The sequence below is a fragment of the Trachypithecus francoisi genome, unplaced genomic scaffold (genome assembly GCF_009764315.1).
Source record: "Trachypithecus francoisi isolate TF-2019V2 unplaced genomic scaffold, Tfra_2.0 Contig00275_ERROPOS151986, whole genome shotgun sequence".
In the NCBI taxonomy this organism is placed as follows: Eukaryota; Metazoa; Chordata; class Mammalia; order Primates; family Cercopithecidae; genus Trachypithecus; species Trachypithecus francoisi.
Window position 1 is genome coordinate 91,862 of NW_022680537.1, and position 20,426 is coordinate 112,287.

The 20,426-nt window shown below is 38.4% G+C and overlaps 1 long non-coding RNA gene across 1 annotated transcript; it reads right to left on the reverse strand.

Moving 5' to 3' along the window:
• Positions 1-1,295: 1,295 nt before the first annotated feature.
• Positions 1,296-19,757, reverse strand: LOC117083022. The gene is made up of 3 exons (XR_004436902.1): positions 19,683-19,757; positions 14,944-14,983; positions 1,296-1,485 (listed from the first exon to the last, which is right to left on the reverse strand). It is a non-coding gene; the product is annotated as an uncharacterized LOC117083022 (long non-coding RNA).
• Positions 19,758-20,426: the final 669 nt, after the last annotated feature.

Here is a 20,426-nt window from a genome sequence, read left to right on the forward strand (position 1 = left end):
AATTTTCATAAGGGAAAAAGACGTTGGAAAAAAGTAACCTATTCATTCTGTATTTATAGAGGGAAAAGAATATGAAATCTATTTTTCCCAAGAAGACAGAACAGAATGATTCTCTCTGTCCTAGAATGATCCTAGAATCAGATAGGAATGACTTCTGCTCTGAAGGAAGTTTGCAGTCTGAGGTCTGAGAATTATATTACGGATGAGCCCTTTCTTCAAATGCTCCTTTAACTTCTGTTAAGTTTCTTCAAGTTGGGAAACTATTTCTCTGGTCCTAATCTGCTTAAGAACTCCTTGAGTTATTGTTCTAATACTAAGTAAGAATGGTGTCAAAATGCCTTAGATTCTTATATACAAATTGCTGCAAACCCTGCTTCTATTCCACTATTCCATTATTTATAGGGGCACTTGATGGTCTATGTGCTGACTATATGCACAGACATTCCTCTGTCAACCCTTCTCTCTGCAGATGTCAACGACTGATGATTATCCCAATATACTCATACCTGAGTGCATGTGGTTCCATCTGCCTGGAATTTACTTTCTCCTTTCTTCAAAACGCAGCTCCTCTTTATTCTTAAAGATGCTGCTTCTTTCAAGAAACTGCCCCCTAACCTCTCTTAATCACACACTCTCAGATTCTTGCTCTTTTGTGCTCTCCTCAACCGAACATTATGCCTATATGGTAGACATCTCTAATAATCACCAACTTACTGAAATCCCCTCTCCTTCCCAGCACATTAAAGAGTGTATTTTTCCATTAGTTTGAAGTTAGGCAGGCTATGTGACTTACTTTGGCCAGTGATATGCGAGTGGAAATAATTAGCTTCACTTGCAGGCTAAAGAATTTAAGAAATGTAGGTGATTTTCACCCTTCTTTCCCTGCCTCTCACATCAACTGAGGTCACATGTTCCCTGAAGGTTCAGCACAGTGGAAGTTCCAGTGTCTTAATTTGCCAAGGTGCCACATGAAGAACAGTTGTCATGGAAAAATGCCTAGACCCACAGAGCTCTGATTATGTGTGAGCAAGAAATAAGCCTTTCCTTTGGTTAGCCAATAAAACACTGGGGCTGTTTATTGCAGCATATTCTAACCTTCCTGATTAATATAGTATCCCTGTAATAGAATTTACAGCATGTATCTATTTTCTTACCTGTCTTCTTGGGACCGTGAGCTTAGACATTCATTTATGTATTCCCCGCACCCAAGATAGTGACTGACTTATAGTAGCTGCTTAACAAATTTCTTGAATAGTGTGACAGTAGGAAGAGTAGCAAGAAGACTTACTGGATTTCTTATTATTTGGCATCTCATCACTTTGTACAGCTATAGTGTCAGGCCTGGTTAGCAGACTGACAACAATGTAGCAAAGAGTAGACTGTTTCCCTTAAATTAGGCCAAAAATGTCAAGCACTGCCAGCTGAGTTGCACAATTTTGTGCATGATCCAATTTTACCTTTGAGCCTCCATTCACCTGTAATTGACTGCAGAGACAAAAATCATCATAAACTTTGAAATTGTGTACAATAATCTTTGAAAAAGAAAAGCAGTCACAACTCGTTTGTGCCTTGACTACCAAGGAAGTCAAAACCAGGGAGTGCAAGCCTTCCAACATCTTTTCTTCCAAAACTGTCTCAGTTATTTTAGGTTGTTTGCAATTCCACATAAATTTCAGAATTGACTTATCAATTACACAAGAAAGAAAAAGCCTATTGGTATTCTGAATGGGATTGTGCCGAATCTATAAACCAATTAGAAGAAAATAATATCTTAATATTGATTCTTCTAATTTATGAATATGGTTTGCCTGTTTTATATCTTCTTTAATTCCTTAATGTTTTATAATTTTTTATGTAGAAGTCTTACAGAAATTTTATTTTCTGACTGAAAATTATCTGTAATAATTTTCTTTTTATCTTATTTAAATGAAAATGCACAATTTATTTCACCTCCCAATTTTTTGTTGCTAAAACTTGAACATATATTTTATTTTGTATATTGAAATTGTATCCCATGACCTGCTAAAAACACTTATTTCTGTAACTTAAAAATATTCCTTAGATTTTCTAAACACATGATTATGTCGTTTACAAATAAATACAGTTTTTCTTTTCTTCCTTTCCATTCTTTAAGCCTTTTATGTCTTTTTCTTTCCTTATGATACTAGCTAGGACTTTCAGAAAAATGTTAAATAGAAGTGATAAAGGTGGACATCCTTGCCTTCCTTCTGGTCTTTGAGGAAAGGCATACCATATCTCACCACTAAGTATGATGCTAACCATAGGTTTTTAGTAAATGCTTTTCACCAGATTAAGGAAGTACTCTTTATTCCTAATTTCCTGAGAGTTACTATCATGAAAAATATTGAATTTTCTCAAATGCCTTCTCTGAATCTATTGAAATGATTGGATTTTTTTATTTGTTAGGTAAATATGGTATATTTACTTGTTTTTAAATTTTAAAAATTTTGCATTCCTGAGACATACTTCCCTCTTTAATATGATGTTTTATTCTGTCTGTATTCTAAGTGATTTGATTTGCTTATATTTTCTTAAGGATTTTTGTGCATATGTCCATAGGAGATATTGACCTACAATATTCTTTCTTGTCCTTGTCTGATTTGGGTATCAGGATTGTGCTGACTTCATCAAATGAGGTGGGAAGTTTTCTAGTTCTTTTGTTAATATTTTATTTAAAATTTATGAAGTTCACTACTATTTCTTTCTTAAATGTTTGCTACATTGCATCAACAAACTTGGATTTTTCTTTGGGAGAAGGTTTTTGATCAAAAATTCAATTTCTGTAGTAGTTATGGGTTTTTCATACTTTTATTAACTCGTGTATCAGTTTTTATAATTTTAGTTTTTCAACAAATTTGTCAACTTCCTCTGAGTTTAATTTATGGGCATAAATTCACTCATAATGTACTCTTGTAATTCTCTTAATGTCCATAGAATCTGTAGTAATATCCTCTCCTTTATTCTTGATACTGGTATTTTTAATTTTCTTTATTTTTCCTAGGGTTTTATCAATTGTATTAATCTTTTCAAAGAGCTAACTTGTGTCTTTGTTAGGTTTCTCTGTTGTTTGCTTTATATTTTATTTATTTCTGTGAATCTTATTTTTTATTTCCTCCTACACAGGCAGGAGAGTACGGTCTGGAGGCAGGGAACCTAAGGCCATTCATGCTGACTTTCTAGAACTAAATCAAAAGGAAAAATCCCAACTTTCCACACCTAAGTAACAAAAGGACCAGAGGCTAGTCCCGCCTGTTGCCGCCTGTTTTTCTGCATGGCAGATGGAAAACTGAAAGTGTCTCTGATTGATTGCTTTCTACAACCAATCAAATTGATTGCCAGGCACTACTTCATTTGCATAGGGTGTATACCAAGTAAACAATGGGAAACATCAAGAGGGTATTTAAGCCCCAGAAAATTCTGTAACCCAGCTCTTGAGCCCCTATAGTTTGCCTGTTCCTCGTTTGTGGAATGTACTTTCATTTTCAATAAATTTCTGCTTTTGTTGCTTCATTCTTTCCTTGCTTTGTGTATTTTTTCCAATTCTTTGTTCAAGATGCCAAGAACCTGGACACCCTCCACCAGCAACACTACTTTTTCTGGGTTTGATTTGCTCATCTCTTTGAACTTTTCCAAATGGGAATTAAGATCACTGAACTTAAAACTTTTTCATTTTCTAATACAAGCATTTAAAGCTATAAACTTCCTTCTGGGTGTTGCCTTACTTGCATCCCACAGTTCACATATTTTATTTTTATTTTCATTTTCGCTCAGTTCAAAATTGTTTCTAACATTCCTTCTTCTTTAACCTATACATGATTTAGAAGTAGGTGTTGCTTAATTTCCAAATATTGGACTTTCTCAGATATGTTACTGTGATTGATTTCTAAGTAATCTTCCTTTTGATGAAAGAACATGTTCTGTATGATTTCAATGTTTTTAATCTTACTCAGACATTTAATTTTCAGCACGTAATCTATTTGGATATCTGTTCCAAGTGATGTAGTCTTATTTTGATGGATAATTGTTCTATAAATGACAATCTGTTTGTGGATGATAGCATTGTTCAAATATTCTACATCCTTACTGATTATTTCTCTACTTTTCCCACTAATTACTAAGAGTTGTGTTAAAAATCGCCAATTATGATTTCAGAGGTATCTATTTTTTCCTTTGAGTTCTGTCAGTTTAAGCTCTCATGTTTTGAAATTTGATGGTTGTCTGAATACATATTTGTAATTGCTATACTTCTTTGATGAATTAACCTTTTCTTCATTGTCCCTCTATACTTTTGGTAATACACCTTGTATATATGTCTACTTTTTCTGATATCAATATAGCCTTCTTATGATTACTATTTGCATAGTATATCTTTTTTCAATCCATTTACTTTCAACCTTTTTAGGATTAAAATACAACTCTTTTAGTAGTTTACAACTAAAATGCAGCATGTAGTTGGATCTTTCTTTTTTAACCAGTTTGACAATCTGTGCCTTTTAATTGGTATATTTGGCTTAAAATTCTTTTTCGCTATTTCTTTTCTTCTCATTTCTTCTTGTTTTTCTTTTTTCTTTTTTTTAAGACAGGTTCTCACTCTGTCCCCCAGGCCAAAGTGTAGTGGCATAATCACAGCTCACTGCAGCCTCGACCTCCCCAGGCTCAAGTGATCCTCCTGCCTCAGCCTTCCAAGTAGCTGGAACTAGAGGGATGCACCACCACAGCTGGCTAATTTTTGTATTTTTATGTAGAGACAGGGTCTTGCTATGTTGCCCAGGCTGGTCTTAAACTCCTGGGCTGAAACGATCTGCCCATTTCAGACCCACAAAGTGCTGTGATTACAGGCATTACACCCAGCCTTCTTTTTTTATTGGTTTGTTTCTCCTTTTCTGTCTTCTTTGGGTGAAATGGATTTTTTTTTTTAGGATTTCAATTCCTCTAACACTTTTTTTTTTGAGCTATACCTTTCTTGGTATTTTTTACCATTTACTTTGGTTTTACAATATATATCACTGATTTATCGCAGACTGTGTAGAGTTAATATTGTGCTCCCTTCTATAAAGGTAAGACACCTGCAAGAGTGTAGTTCTGTTTGCACCCCTCACACCATGTACTGTTGTCATATATTTTACATCAATATATAGAATGTTGTAAATTTTGCATTAAACTACTATTGTATTTTAAAGAATTAAACAGAGGAACAAAAAACACTTATTTATATCTACTTACTTATTTACCATTTTCTGTGCCCTTTATTTCCTGCTGTAGGTCTAACTTGCTATCTAGTGTTAATTCCTTGAGCATAAATAACCTCTGCATTAGTTTTAACAAACTATCAGGTGATAGGTGCACCAAAATCTCACAAATCACCACTAAAGAACTTACTTATGTAACCAAACACCACCTGTAACCAAAAACCAGTAGCTTAAAGCAACACAAATTTATTACCTTATACTTCCATGAGACAGAAGTCTGAAATGAGTCTCACTGGGCTAAAATGAATATGTCAGCCAGGCTGCGTTTCTATCTGGAGGCTCTGGGGCAGGAGTCCTTAACCCTTAGGCCACGGACTGGGACTGGTTCGTGGCCTGTTAGGAACTAGGCCACACAGCAGGAGGTGAGTGGCAGGAAAGTGAATGAAGTTTCATCTGTATTCATGGCCACTAACCATCGTTATTGCTCGCATTATGGCCTGAGCTCCGCCTCCTATCAGATCAGTAGTGGCATTCATTTCTCATAGGTGCCCAAACCCTATCGTGAGTGTGCATGTGAGATATCTAGGTTGCACATTCCTTATGAGAATCTAATGCCTGATGATCTATCACTGCCTCCCATCACCCCCAGATCAGATTGTCTAGTTGCAGGAAAACAAGCTCAGGACTTCTACTGATTTTACATTATGGTGAGTTATATAATTATTTCATTATATAGTACAATGTAATAATAACAGAAATAAAGTGCACAATAAATGTAATGTGCTTGAATTATCCTAAAACTTTCTCCTACCCTGACCCTGATCCACGAAAAATTGTCTTACACGAAACAGTCCCTGGTGCCAAAAAGATTGGCCACCATTGCTCTAGAAGACAAGCTTATTTAGTAAAGGTTTTATTTTAGATATTATACTTTTCAGTTCTAGAAACTAAATGGGTTCTTTTCTATAGTGCTAGCTTTTCTGCTGAAATTCCCAATCTGTTCAGTTATTATGATAGTCTTATCTTTTAAGTACCTAAATATTTTTATAACTTCAGAATCTTTGGCTGGGCGTGGTAGCTCATGCCTGTAATCCCAGCACTTTGGGAGGCCGAGGCGGGTAGATCACCTGAGGTTAGGAGTTCAAGACCAGCCTGACCAACATGGTGAAACCCCAAATCTACTAAAAATACAAAAGTAGCCAGGTGTGGTGGTACATGCGTGTAATCCCAGCTACTTAGGACACTGAGGCAGGAGAATCGCTTGAACCCAGGAAGCAGAGGTTGTGGTAAGCTGAGATCACGCCATTGCACTCCAGCCTGGGCAACTAGAGTGCAACTCCACCCCCCCAAAAAAAGAATTTTTTTTAATTAATTCTGATATATTGATCATCTTAATTTCTGTTCTTATTGACTGTTTTGTCTTTTGATTATGGGTTATAATTTTCAGCTTTTTTTACATATGTAGTTTTTCTAATTATTTTTGTTGTATATCGGTTATTGTGAAAGATACGTTTATCTAGCCATCAGTTTACTGGATGAAAACCTTGAACTTCTGGAGGCTTGGTATTATATTTTGCTATGGTGCTTCTTTTTGGAATTTTTTCTTAGTTATAGAAAGAATCTTTAGTCCTGATAAACCTGATACATAGCATTTACCCTTTTTTTCTTTCTTTCTTTCTTTCTTTCTTTCTTTCTTTCTCTCTCTCTCTCTCTCTTTCTTTCTTTCTTTCTTTTTTTTTTTTTTAAGATGTACTCTTGCTCTGTAGCCCAGGCTGGAATGCAATGGTATGATCTCAGCTCACTGTAACCTCTGCCTCCAGAGTTCAAGCAATTCTCCTACCTGAGCCTCCTAAGTAGCTAGGATTACAAGCGTTTGCCACCATGCTCAGCTAATTTTTAGATTTTTAGTACAGACAAGATTTCACCATGTCAGCCAGACTGGTCTCGAACTCCTGACCTCAAGTGATCCACCTGCCTCGGCCTCTCAAAGTGCTGGGATTACAGGCATAAGCCACTGCACCTGGTCGGCATTCACAATTTTTGTTTGCTTGTTTTGAGATGGACTTTCCCTCTGTCACACAGGCTGGAGTGCAGTGGCACAATCTCAGCTCACTGTAGCCTCTGCCTGGGTTCAAGTGATTCTCCTGTCTCAACCACCTGAGTAGCTGGGATTACAGGCATATACCACAAAGCCTGGCTAATTTTCATATTTTTAGTAGAGATAGGGTTTCACCACATTGGCCAGGCTGGTCTCTGACCTCAAGTGATCCACCCGTCTCAGACTCCCAAAGTGCTGGGATTATAGGCGTGAGTCACTACGCCCGGCCAGCATTCACTCCTAAGGCATTCCCTTCTGAAGTTTCAATGGAAAGCCTAAGGTGTTTACCAAGCCTCTATACTTCAATAGATTCAAACTTCAAACTGTTTCCCCTGTAATGAGTTGCAGTGTTCTGCTTTTTAGCACTTCTAGCTTTTGCTTTCTTTTCTGCTATTTGAAGCCTCTCCCATACATGTATAGTCACAGATTTGAAGGAAGCTCATATACATATTTAAAGACTCTCCCATCCATAGGTTTTCCTTTTCAGGACTTTTTCGTCTTCATTTATAGCTGTTCTGGAATCCCTAAGTTCTATTCTCTGAAACAGTAAGCCGATAACACCGCCACTTTCTTCTTGAATTCTCTCGGTCCCATGTCATGGGGACTGGTGAATACCTTTATGAACAAAGCTGTATCAATGAAGACTTCATCTAGTTTTATTCCCTTTTCTAAGCATCTAATCAAGCTCATGCCTCTTTTTGGATACTCTACAGTACCTTCAAATAGTTGGGACTTTTTCTTTTATATTTTATCCAGAGTTTATCATAGATATTCAGGAAAGGGAATTTTCCTAGACAGGCTACTCTGCCATTGCTGAAACTGAAATTCCTCCAATATTCTTTTAATAAGATATTTTCTACTTAAATCATCTGGGGTTGGTTTAGTTAGAAATTTTGCAACTAAAATCTGTGGCCAGATCTAGTACTGATGCAGGACTGATGTTTAAGGTTGATGTAAAAGTTATATATTTATAAACAAGTGTTTATTTCTTTAAAATGTAATTCCAATAAGTATTATCTTTTGGAATCACTGTTTAGCTATAGCTTTTAAATGCCCTTTTTTTTTTTTTTTTCTGAGATGGAGTCTCTCTCTGTTGCCAGGCTGGAATGTAGAGGTGTGATCTTGACACACTGCAACCTCTGCTTCCCAGGTTCAAGTGATTCTCCTGCCTCAGTGTCCTGAATAGCTGGGATTACAGGCTTGCACCACCATGCCTGGTTCATTTTTGTACTTTTAGTAGAGACAGGGTTTCACCATGTTGGCCAGGCTGGTCTTGAACTCCCGACCTCAGGTGATCCACTCACCTCAGCATCCCAAAGTGCTGGGATTACAGGCGTGAGTCACCGTACCCTGCCACTTATTTTAAATATTTATAAAAATGCATGAGTAAATGTACTTTCATGGCAGCTTATCCTTTTTTTATGCCAGAATTGTCAAACAGAGTTTAAAATAATGACAGAAACACTACTTTTCTGACAAGGTTTACATCAGTTAGGACTCTTGGTGACAAGTTATAGAAAAATCAGCTTAGACTCACACTGACCAGAAAAAAAAAAAAAAACTCTTGTCTCTCAGGATTCATGGTACAACTGAAGAATTAAATTGTCGTCAGCAGAGATGAATTTGAGCCTCAAAACAATTGAAGCCAGGTCAGTCAAGAGTCCAAGGACTCTGCCATGTTGGTCCACCTACTTCTTTCCAGCCATTGCCATTATTCACTCACCACCTGAGGAAACTTGCCTACCAGTAGCTGCTGATTGAGGAGAGACAGATTCTCTTCTTTGACACAATACAAAAATTCTGTAGATAGATTCTGATTACTTCATTTGGGTTATCCCTGCATTAGTCACTACAGAACAAAAAGGACAAGGTTGAGAAAAACCATCTCAAACAGATGTAAAAAGGAGATCGGGGGCCTTCCCAAGAGAGGGAGAAGGCAGGATAAATCCCTTAAATTTCTCCTTCAGGAATCATTTCTAAAGATTTACTAAATGCAGGAAGAAATAATTTGAGGTTTAGAAAATACACTTTGAAAAGTAGATAAGTTTTCTATCAAAATAAAACACAATACTTTTTGAGTGCTTAATATGCGCCCACACTGTATCATCTATGCCTAAATATTTATTTGTTATGTGAAACCTGCCTGGGGAAATCTGAAGTAGCTTAAGGAGCACAGGTTATGGCTACAACTGACCCAGGTTCCAGTCAGCTAAGCTGGGTAGGCACAATTATTAACGATTTGACTTTGAGCAAGCTAGATAATCTCTATCCTTACAAGCTCTTTACTTCTGTATACCAAAAGTGATTTTGTAGGGTTTCTGTGGAGACTGAAGAAAATGAGATAAATAAAACAGTAGAGGTACATAATAATGTTAGCTATTTTAAGTCATTGAGAGTCAGAGCCTGTTTACTTATACAATATCAACAAATTTACTTTCTGAACTTTAGAAAATAAAATCCATTATTTGACTTATTTGTACTCTGGAGGAAATAACATAGAATGAGAACAAAACAAAATGTCAATCTCCGTCTGGCTTTTTTTGCAATTACAAACCAGGACAAATGCAAATTCCAATAAATACTCATGGAAGGTCTTTGATAGCAATTTAATTACATTATTTATTAAGCATTTAATAGTGGGGCTTCACATAATTCTCATTCTGCTCCCCTTTCCTCCTCTTCTTCTTTTCCTCCTACTACTTCTTCTCCTTCCTCTGCTACTCATCCCAACTAAAAGTCATCTGAAGGCAAATTAGACTTAGGATATTCACCAGAATGACTTGGGAAGGTTGCCATAGATATCTCTTCCCCAGACCTTTAAACAAATTGATTACATTACATTACATCATTTACCCCAAGTTTAAGAGAAAATCTTAATTTATCTTGCTAGGTAGAAAATGTGGACACAAAGAAATTTCCTCACTACACAAGAGTCCTCCATCATTAATGCCTCCTTAATAAAAACTCTTCTTAAAGCCACTTTACTTCCAAAGGAAGCTGGAGTCATTCACTGAAAGGGCCATCAAAAGGCATCAGATCCCATTGCTTAGGGCAACGCTTATGCTGATAAGGTAGCTAAGGAAGCAGCTAGCATTCCAACTTCTGTCCCTCACGGCCAGCTTGTCTCCTTCTCATTGGCCACTCCTATTTACTCTCCAATTGAAGTTTCCACCTATCAATCCCTCTCCACTCAAGGCAGATGGTTCTTAGACCAGAAAAAAAAAAAAAAAAAATCTCCCTCCAGCCTCACAGGCCCATTCTATTCTGTCATCATTTCATGACCTCTTCCATGTAGGTTACAAGCTGTTAGCTCACCTATGAAACCTATTTCCTTTCCATCATGAAAATCTATCCCCAATCTGCCACTCTTGACTCCCTCTTGGAGTGGATAGATGATCTTTGCTGACAGGACACTCCAATACTTTCACCCTGATGAAGTCCTATTCTTTACTTTTATACTCATTCTTACTCTCGTTCCCATTCTTATGCCACACTCTACCTCTCCCCAGCTCTCTCCACCACACTATCCATCTCATTCACTCTCTCCTAGCTGTTTCTAATCCTTCTATCACAAACAATTGTTGGCTTTGCATTTCTCTTTCCTCCAAAATCACGGAGGCCTCGATTTACTCACTGCTGAAAAAGGAGGACTCTGTACATTTTTAAACAAAGAGTGTTGTTTTTACCTAAATCAATCTGGCTTGGTATATTAAAAAAAAAAAAAAAAATGGAAGGATAGAGCCCCAAAACTCACCAACCAAGCAAATAATTATGTTGAACCCCCTTGGACACTGTCTAATTGGATGTCCTGGGTACTCCCAATTCTTAAATCCTTTAATACTTATTTTTCTCCTTCTTTTTTTTGGACCTTGTGTTTTCCATTTAGTTTCTCAATTCATACAAAACTGCATCCAGGTCATCACCAATAATTCTATATGACAAATGCTCCTTCTAACAGCCCCACAATATCACCCCTTACCCCCAAATCTTTCTTCAGTTGAATCTCCCCCACCGTAGTTTCCCACACTGCCCCTAATTCCACTCGAAGCAGCCCTGAGAAACATCGCCCATTATCTCTCCATACCATCCCCCAAAAACTTCACATTCCAACACTTCACCACTATTTTGTTTTGTTTTTCTTATTACTATAAAAAACAGGAATGTCAGGTCTCTGAGCCCAAGCTAAACCATCATATCCCCTGTGAGGTGCACATATCCATCCAGATGGCCTGAAGCAACTGAAGATCCACAAAAGAAGTGAAAATAGCCTTAACTGATGACATTTCACCATTGTGATTTGTTCCTGCCCCGCCCTAACTAATTCGATATAGTCTCCCCCACCCTTAAGAAGGTACTTGATAATATTCTCCCCTGCCCTTAAGAATGTACTTTGTACGCCTATCCTAAACCTATAAGAACTAATGATAATCCCACCACCCTTTGCTGACTTCTTTTTTGGACTTAGCCTGCCTGTACCCAGGTGAAATAAACAGCCTTGTTGCGTACACACACACACACACACACCACACACACACACAAACAAATGTGTGTACATTACTGTTCCTACAGATGTGAAGGATAATTTAATAAATTCTACAGTTGAACTTCTATATTGTTTCCAACACTTTACCATAATAATCAGCACCTGAAATAAACATATTTGTATACATTTTAATTAATATTTTATCAATAAAATTATTTACAATGAGAAAAAAAGAAAATGTGTTTTTACTATATTCAAAGAAAGTAAGTTGAAAAAAAAAAAGAGATAATATAAAAGCACAGAGACAAATTGTTTGTCCTGCCTGGAATGAACACTCAAGCTGTATTAAAAATGGAACCAGCATTTTTATATTGGGACATATTATTTTTCTAGGACATACAGTGTGAACAGTAGAGTGAAGGGCCAATGAATGAGGCTGTTCATCCAATCAAGGTCCATTGATCTTTAAATGATGAGATTTGGGAATCATAAATCTCACCAAGAAAATCAGGCCACCTCCCAAAATTGTGATGAGTATTATTAATGTATTCATTGCTCTTACGCATCTCCTTGTCTACATCTTTCTAATGTGGCCTCCTTCACCAGCTGGTTTCTAACTGCATCTCCAGGTTTGCCTTAAACTGTGTCATTTAGACTCCCTACACTTCACCAAACATCCTCTCCAGGGCCTTCCTTGATTCCTCCAAGTATTCCTGAATTGGCTAGGTTCTGCATCTTGCCAAAGCCCTTCATAACTGCACTGAACATGTGCATTATAATGATATGTTTATCTGCCTATCTACTGCTAGGCAAGGAGAAATTTGAGAGCAAAGCCTTCATGTAACTGTTTTCTAAAGACAGTTGTATCATGATATAATTAACACATAAAAATCTGCACATATTTCAAGTTCACAGTCTGGTCAATTTTGACTCACACACACACACACACAGACATGCACATATACACAAAACTATCACTAAAGTTAATATAATAAACAAATCCAGTACCCACAAAAGTTTCCTCATGCCCCTTTGTCCTTCCTCCCCCAGTCCCACCTATTCCTATAATCCCCAATCCCTAAACAATCACCAATCTGCTATCACTATGTTGCATTATCTAGAATCTTGTATGAATGGAATCATACAATATGTATACTTTTTTTTTGGTCTGCCACTTTTTACTCACTCAGCAGAATAATTTTGGAATTCATCCATGTTGTTGTATGTGTCAGTGGTGTATTCCCTTTGTAATGTTGAACAGTGTGGATACACCACAGTTTGCTTGTCTGTTCACTGTTGATGCCACTGGGGTTGTTTCCAGTTTGTGGCTATTAAAAAATAAGCTACTATGAACATTTCTGTACAAGCATTTGTATGGACATATGCTTTTATTTCTCTTGGGTAAATACCTATTCATGGGTCATATAGTAGCTACGCGTTTAACTTTTTAAAAAAACTTTAAAACTGTTTTCGATACTGTATATTTCCACCAAGAATATATGAGAGTTCCAGTTGCTCCTCATCCTCATTAACACTTGATAGAGTCCATTCTTTCAGATACCTAATAGACATCCTGATGGGTATGCAGTGCTATCTTACTATTGTTTTAATTAACATTTCTGTAATAACTAAGGATGTTAAGCATTCTTGTGCATGTCTTTTGATGAGCATGTGTAAGCCTTTCTGTTGGAATTGCTTGGCCAGGAAGGATGTACTAGGTCAGCCCTAGAAGATATTATCAAACAGTTTTTAATTTTTATTTATTTATTTATTTTTTGAGATGGACACTTGCTCTTTCACCCAGGCTGGAATGCAGTGGCACAATCTCCGCTCACTGCAACCGCATTCTTCTGCCTCAGCCTCCTGAGTAGCTGGGACTACAGGTGCCCTCCACCACGCCCGGCTAATTTTTTTTTTTTTTTTTTTTGTATTTTTAGTAGAGACAGGGTTTCCCCATGTTAGCCAGGCTGGTCTTGATCTCCTGACCTTGTGATCCGCCTGCCTCATCCGGCTCATACCATATAAAACCCCCACTAGCAGCGTATGACAGTTCAAGTTGTTCTTCATCAACACTCGGAATTATATGCTTTTCTTATTTAGCCATTCTGGTACATATTGTATGATTCCATTTATATAAAATTCTAGAAAATGCAAGCTACAGGAGTATCACACTGAGGTTTTAATTTGCATTTCCTTGATAATTAATGAAAATAAGCTATTTTTCAAATGCTTATTTGTCACTTAGCTATACATGATTGACATGCCTGTTCAAGTCTATTGCTCATGTTTTTATTAGGTTGTCTGTCTTCTTATTTTTATTTGCAGGAGCTCTTAATATGTGAGATTTAATTCTTATGTCAGATATTTGAATTGCAAATATTTTCCCCATTCTGAATGGCTTCTTCATCCTCCTAATAGTGCCTTTTGATGAACAGAAGTATCTAATCTTGTTACAGTTAAGTTTCTCAATTTTTTTTTTTTTTTTTTATGGTTAGTGCTTTTTGAGTTCTGTTCAAGAAACTTACTCCCAGTTTATTAGGATTTTTTTTCCTTCCAGAATATTTATTATCATTCACATTCAGATCTGCAACTCATCTGGAGCTGATTTGTGGCACCTTTTTATTATTTGTCATTTGCCATATTCCATCTTATTAAAAAACAGTATTTCTGATTGTTCCTTTTGTGTTAAGCCCTAGTATGGCTCAATATGGTGACCACTGATCCTGTCTTTATTCAAAATTTTGCTATTTTGTTCAGAGTGCATTTTTGCATTATTTTTTATTTTTAACACATTGTATCAAAATTATTTATCTTGATCGGTACGTTTATGGAGCCACAAATACTTGGTACCCAAGGCAAGTCCCTCACTCACTTCACTCTAGTCCCTGCCATGCCTTAATACCTGAACTGAAGCACCTGGATCTTCCTACAATCAGGCCACTATCCCCTTGCTTCAGAATAGCTATATGGATTGCTTCTAGAAGCCTCAGACACTCATAAGACTAGAGATCTTATTCTCTTCCTAAGTCAATAGAAATACTCTAGTAGCCTGAACTTGTTCACCATAATAATAATGAACTGCCTTGCAAAGATCCTGTATGCTCCCCACCCACCTTTTGCAGGGAAGAAACTGGCATCCCAAAGCGACTTACCCTTTGAAGGCCCATCCAGAGGATTTTCTAGTCCCTTTCTCTGAAAAGCAGAAAAGAAAAATAAAAGAATATATTAACTCTTCAGTGAGTCATCTTACAATGAACAGCATTGGATTGGACTAAATACCTCTGAGTGAGGCCGCGTGCAGTGGCTCACGCGTGTAATCCCAGAACTTTGGGAGGCCGAGGTGGGTGGATCACCTGAGGTCAAGAGTTCAAGACCAGCCTGGCCAATATGGTGAAACTGCGTATCTACTAAAAATACAAAAATTAGCCGGGTGTGGTGGCAGGTGTCTGCAATCCCAGCTACTCAGGAGGCTGATGCAGGAGAATCGCTTGAACCCGGGAGGTGGAGATTGCAGTGAGCCAAGATTGCGCCACTGCACTCCAGCCTGGGTGACAGAGTGAGACTCCATCTCAAAAAACAAACAAACAAAAAATACCTCTGAGTGTCCAGGTCTCATCTGTATAGTGGCAGCATCAAGGAGTGCTCACAACTAAGGCAGTGACAAAAATGAAGATTGGAGCAGCCACTTTCAGAGAAGGTCCTTCACTGCTCAAGTCTACTGACAGTCCACACTACAATCAGTACCAGTTATCTAAAAGAAGAAATTAGGAAGGCAAAGCAAGCCTAACATGCATCACCCTCGGAACATACAGCAGATTAAATTCTTCCACTGTTGCAGCCTAGGAATTTAATTTGTGCCTGGAGCTAAGGCGCTGAAAGACGAGTAAATATTTATGTTGAGATGGACCTGCCTTCCTAACACAAAATCATACACTCAGAAAAAGAGGAGGATATAATACACATTTAATTTCTTATCTACCCTCTAGCATTTGGTCTTTTAAGCTCTCCACCTCAACTTCACAATCAGCTTAGTACATACCTACTCATCGATTTGAATGGTGGCCCGGGGCTATGGGATTTGCAGATAGCAAGACAGTGTTTTGGTCACTCTAATGCTAAGGATTGTTTTTGCTGTGGCTTTTTCTTGCAGCAATTTCATTTCATTTCTGTCAGTACACCTGATTAAACACAAAGTCTCCCATGGCATGCCAGGTAATGGCCAGTACACAAAAGTAGCTAATAGCTCCAGGTCAGTCCTTGCTTTCACTGGACTGGTTGCCCTTCCTCTCAAATCACCAGTTCCAATCCTCTGATTCTGATGCTTGTACACACAGTTTCAAAGACCACCCTTTCTTTTGCTTTTCAACAAAGACTGAATTTTCATTCCAGCCCTATCACTATTCGATTGAGTGTCCTTAGGAAAATCACTTTACTACCATCTATGCCAGCAGTTCTCAACACAGGCTGCTCATTAACATACTGTTGCCTGAGCCTCAGCCCCAGCCTCAGAAGTTCCAGTTCAATTGGCCCATGGTTAGGATATCATACCTAGGTGATTATAATGGGCAGTCAGAGTTAAGAACCACAAAACCTGTAGTTCCTAATCACCTGAGAGGTGGTTAAAATATATATTTCTAGCTCACCCTCCTTCCCCACTCCCTGAGTCTGATTTAGGTTACTCAATTAGAGACCAAGCATTTTCCATTTTAATGAAGCTGAAACTGGTGGTCCAGGTAACAGTCTTTGAGTAATACTGATTTTATAAAAGAGGTGGCTGTATGATATGATCTTTCGGGTCCATCTCAGTGTTAATGTTTGATCATTTGGAGTTGCTGCCCTTCAGAAGGAGTGGATAATCCCAATGCTTTGTACCTGTTTAGTCTTAAGAAAGATAGGTTTTCTTTATCTTAAGATAAAGGACATGTCTGTTTCTTTGTTTTTTTTTGTTTTTGTTTTTGTTTTTGTTTTTGTTTTGCTGACTACCTTTTGTAAAATTCCTTATATTGGTTTGAACCTCGAGAGTGTGCCAACAGACAACACAAGGTGTGGAGCAACAGGATGTTTTAATGAGAGCCTGTGTGCAGGCAGGCTGAGGCCTAAAATGGCATCAGTCCCAAGTGAGGAGGGGCAAAGGTTTTATAGTCTCGTGTAAACAGGAAGTATCCTAGTGTGATGTAAACAGGAAGTGTCCTAGTCTGATGTAGTTGTACCTGGATGGCCTCTTTCTAAATCTTCAGGGTTACGTGTCTTCCGGCCAGACTAGGTGTCTTCTGGCCGGCTCTCTTCCTGCTTCTGCTATCTCGCTGTCAGCATGCTGCTGGTGCAAGTAGCCTTGTTTCTTGGGACTGGGCCTGAGAAGGGAGAAGTTACTCATCTCCTTAAGCTTTCAGGCCCCAGGGAGAATCTTATACCTTCCTCTCCCCAAAACTGGAAGAACTTGATGTCCGTGGATGAGCTCAACCTCTCCTCCTGTTCCCACACTCTCTTCTACTCTAGAGGTTTTGGAACCAGTACTATAGGCGATAGGATTTAAGAAGCACTGAACACCATGGGACTTAGCACCAAGCTGCTTCCTTTGTTCACCCCCATCCTAGACTAACATTGCTGCCCCAGTTACTGCACTTTCATCCTGACGACTCAAGATCAAGTCCTCCCACCTTCGACCTTAATTATGTCATTGGACCCTGACATTGCTGCCTATGCCTGATTTATTTGAATCATTGTCTTCCAAACAGCTGAGATCCAGGCCATCTTGCCACCTTCCACAGCAGTATGTCATGCCATCTAGGGACTTCTTCTCTCAGAGCTGACCCAGTGCTTCATATCCCGGATTTCCACCACATGCTTGTTTCCCTTGCTAGGGCCTCTCTGATACTAAATGGGGGCCTAGATTACCTCCTATTATGGTCATCCTTGTTGGCTCCTGGGTCCACATATTGACCAGTAAGTCTGACTTCTTTCTGCTACCCACTCACTGCTGGTATTAGTTTCAGGTCCCTATGGTTCCCAGTTCACCATATTGCTGGACTTTGATGAACATTTGCTACTTACCTAGCACTGTGCTAACAAAATTGCATTCACTATCTCATTTATCCTCATAAAACCCAAATGAGCTACATATTAATTTAATCCTCATTTTACAAATGAGGAAACTGGGGCACTTAAAGTTGTTAAGATTACACAGACTGAAAACTAAACTCTCAGTACACTGCAAACATAATGAGACAAAAATAAGCACACTGGCACCTTCCAGCTGCTGAAACCAAGTCTGGCTTTGTGATATCGTGAGGTTAGGAGTTCGCTTTCAGAATCCTGGCTTTTTAGAATCTTTCTCCCCACCACATAGATAGCTGAAAGCATGTGCCTTCAAGATCTGGCTTCATCACAACCCACCTCACCAATACTTGCTTGGAGAAAGGACTCATTTAATAATTTTCAATATATTGAAGTCAATATGTTTGTTTTTCCACAAAGAATATTCACTCCAAGCCTAAAATCACAATGCAAAAAATATATATTTCTTATTTAAAGAATTTTAGCAAATAGATATCCTGCAAGACCGCAGGAAACCTTCAAATTTTATTATATAGGTGGCCAGCCCAATATGTGTGGTGAGATCTTGGCAAAGCCCAGGCAGGACAGAGATTAGAGAAAAACAGTTCAGGAGGGTTGGTTTGATACACAACAATTTTAATGATTGTATATAGTTACCTATTGCTACCAAAACAAATTACCACAAACACTCAAGTCAAGATCTCAGCAGGGCTGATTCCTCTAGGCTCTGGGAAAGAACCATCCCTTTGCGTTTCCCAGATTCTAGAGGCTGCCCACATTCCTTCACTCATGGCTGCAACACTCCAACCTCTGCTTCTATCCTCACATCTCCCCTAACTCTCCTGCCTCCCTGTTCCCCTATAAGGACACTATGATTATAGTGGGTCCACCCAGATAATCCAGGATGATCTCTTCATCTCAGGATCTTTAATTTAGCCACATCTGCAAAGTCATTTTTGCCATTTAAAGTTGCATATTCACAAAGAATGTGAACATCTTGGTGGTGGGGGGACATTATTTTGCCTACAACAGACTTAATGACTCAAATACAGGAGACAATCAAGGACAGAGGGGAAGAATGGAAAGTATCAGGATACTTTTGTTAATTCATATGACAATGACCGAAAGTCAACTGAAATTGGCTTACTTAGGCCAGAGAGGAGAATTTGGGGTCACCCATAGGCAAGCCTACAAAAGGGAAGAGTGGGAACACAGCCTCCAGGATAACTGGATATGGGCCTCCAATACTAACAACTCCCTGTTTCTTTTGTTTGGTCTGTCTTTTCTGCATCTTATTGCCAGCTGCTCCTCAATGCTGAACCATTAACAAAAGTAGATCTAAGTGTGCACCCTTCAGCTTCATGACCAGGGAAACATAGTGTCCTTCCTCTAGCTCCAGCAAGAAAAAATTTCAGCAAGTTCCATGATTGGCCAGAATTGCATCCTATACCCATCACTGATCACTAAGCCAACCAACAAAGTTGACTGAACATTGGGATTGATCTACGCAGGTCATTTGATGCCCCACAAGCACTGTGATTTACAGCCCTCACCAGAACCACCATGTTAGACATAAGAAACAGTTCCTCAAGTGAAAAAAGGACTTGGAAAATGATAAATGCCCACTAAGAGGATGGCAGGTGTTATCCAAACTTTTGCAGCATTAATTCCTCTCAAACTGAGAACTGAATAAAAACTAGCAAGAAAAATGAATTATTAGTCTGGAAAACATTGTGAGACTCTGTCTCTACAAATATATTAAAAATTAGCCAGCACAGTGATGTACGCTTGTGTAGTCCCAGCTACTCAGGAGGCTAAGGTGGGAGGATCACTTTACCCAGGAGTTTGATGCTCCATCAAGATATGATTGTGGCACTGCACTCTAGCCTGGGTGACAGTAAGATTCTGTCCCTAAAGAGAAAGAAAAGAAAAATGAGTGAGCTGAAACTTCTGAGAATTTTTGCCACTGATAAAAGTTAAGCATGGCGCTACTGTCTTAGTTAAAATCATTTGTATCTTGAGGAAACCAAAAAAATTACTGCACAAACTTTCCCACCAGGCTGTAACCTTCATCCAGAGACTGTTTTCCTGATAGTTACTCTACTCAGACTGAGAGATAGCAAACAACCTAGTCAATTATTTAAATCAAAACTCCATCCCTTCTCTGGATCTGCCACTTATAAAATGAGGGCACAGGATTGAATGAACTTGGCAGCTCCTCTCTGCTCATAAAGAACAACTATCCAGATAGTCTCCGTGTTTTAGGTGCACGTTTTTAGGTCTTTCTGAGGGTGATGGCAGTTGTGGTGGTGGTGGTTTGGTTTTTTAAAATCAATCCCCGTTGAATGGCCTCTTTCTTTCTTTCTTTCTTTCTTTTTTTTTTTTTTTTTTTTTTTTTGACACTCAGTCTTGCTCTGTAGCCCAGGCTAGAGTGCAGTGGCATGGTGTGATCTCGGCTCACTGCAACCTCTGTCTCCCAGGTTCAAGCAATTCTCTGCCTCAGCCTCCTGAGTAACTAGGATTATAAGGTGCCTGCCACCACGCCCAGATTTTTTTTTTTTTTTTTTTTGTATTTTTAGTA